At 38.1% G+C, this 2,043-nt stretch overlaps 1 pseudogene; it reads right to left on the bottom strand.

The window, feature by feature from the left end:
• Positions 1–760: 760 nt before the first annotated feature.
• LOC143643415 (zinc finger protein 706 pseudogene) lies at positions 761–994 on the bottom strand (annotated as a pseudogene).
• Positions 995–2,043: the final 1,049 nt, after the last annotated feature.

Genomic DNA, 2,043 nt, shown 5'->3' with positions numbered 1-2,043 from the left:
GGTTCTTGGATATGTGGTTTTATAATTTTTATCAAATTTGGAAAATTTCTATCTGTTGTTTTTTCAAATATTTTTCCTGTCCCCTCCTTCAGGGACCAATTATGTACACATGTGGTCTTCTGAAGTTGTACTATAGTTAACTGATGCTACTTTTTATTTTTATATTCACAGCTATTTCCTCTGTTTCAGTCTGCTCTATCATCAAGTTTCGCTAACATTTTCTTCTGCAACTTTTGCTGGCCATTAACCCCATTCTAGTGTATTTTTCATCCCAGGCAGTGTAGTTTTCCTTTCTGGATGTTTGTGTGACATGTTTAAAATGTTTCATATTCTATTTAGCTACCTGAACATATGGAATAAACGTAATTATTTTAATGTACTAATTAAACTGCTAATCTGTCATCTGCACCATTTGTGGGTCAGTTTCAATTGGATTTTTTGGTGATATCATAAAATCAAAGTACTACTTTATTAAATGAGTTATTTTACAGAATATGAACAACAATATAATCACAATTGTAAAAAAATTTTTGTAACAAGGATGGATTGATTTTCAGATTTTCAAACCAGAATTAATTCTACGTTTACACAGAATTGTCTTTGCATGAAACCCAAAAGGAAACAGCATAAAAATGAGTTTATCTGTAGCCACTTTATTTTGCTAATCAATAGTTTGTTAGAAAAGCAGCTGCAGGTTTGTTACCTAAGGTCTGAGACAGGAGAAAAGTCAAAGATGTCATGAATTCACATGTAAACAACTTTATGCCTGAACATCAGCCAATTCTGGAGGAAGTAGAGTCTTAAGATATTTGCTCTCAAAGTATTGCTTGAAGGTCTTCGGGTTTGGCATTTGTGTCCTACAGACAGCGCAGTTATATAGTAAGGCAGCTTTGGCAACAGCCTTTTGGTCGTGTCCTTGTTTCTTCTTTTGTCCAGCTTGCTTTTTGGCATTTTTCTGCTGAGACTGAATCTTCTGCTGTCCACCAGCCATATCTTCCTGCTGTGGCCTCGGCTCCCAGCCCACCACTCGTGAGTCTGCACTCTTTCCCGTGTTTCAATCAATTTTAGCTCCCCATTATGAGGTGCATTTTAGTGCTATTTTGCACACTTGTAATTTTTCTTTGGATGCTAGGCCTTGTAGAGTTTGCCTTCTTGGGAACTAGATAGTTTTCTATTCCTAAATATATTCTTGAGCCTTTTTCTGGGTCATAGTTACTTCAGTACAGTTATATCCTTTCAGGTTGTGCTTTTAAATTTTGTTAGAGAGGGTCCAAGCAGTGCTTAATGTTGAGCTAATTCCACCCCACTATCAAGGCAAGGTGCTTTTTTGTATTTTAAGCAATATCATTTGAATTATGATTTTTTTCCACTCTGGCTCTTGGAAATAGGCGCTATTTCCATCTCTGTGTGTGAACTCTAGGTGCTAAGACCTCTGATCTTTTCAGGTGTTGTCTTTTTGCATTGGCCTTTGGTAATTTCTCACATACATGCTCTGATCAGCTCAATATTTGAGGGGATCCCTCTGCAGATCTCTGGGGTTTTCTCTCTATGTAGCATCATCCTTTCTGTTTGTATCCTGCAAAATCTTGTTAGACTTGTTTTCCCACATTCCTGGCTCCATCTTATAACTCTTTGAGGTTAGGGATCAGTTTTCTTCATCCTCAGGTGCTAGTCCATCTTGGCACGTAGTAAGCCCTCAGTAAATATTTGTTGAATAAATGACTAAAAAAAAAATAAACTGGTTAGTGGAGGCTTTTTGTTCTTAATAGCAGGGGCTCTACTTTTGAAGCAGCACTTTCAATAAAAACGATTTCACCCTCCTAAGAGATGGTCTAGTCTTCTAGGTCACTGAAGCTCATAAATTTGGCAGTACCTGAACAAAATTAGCTTTCTGCCAGCAATAAGGAAAGAGGAAAATGGATGCTAGGTCTACAAGGAAGGGCGTCTGCTATACTTCTGATATGTGTTCTCAAAAGCACCTGTACCTGGGTGGGCCACGGTGGCTCAGCAGGTAAGAGTGCTTGCCTGTCATGCCCGAGGACC

Source organism: Tamandua tetradactyla, chromosome 8 (genome assembly GCF_023851605.1).
Source record: "Tamandua tetradactyla isolate mTamTet1 chromosome 8, mTamTet1.pri, whole genome shotgun sequence".
NCBI lineage: Eukaryota > Metazoa > Chordata > Mammalia > Pilosa > Myrmecophagidae > Tamandua > Tamandua tetradactyla.
Note: the sequence above shows the minus strand (reverse complement) of the source record. Positions and strands in the feature narration are given on the sequence as shown.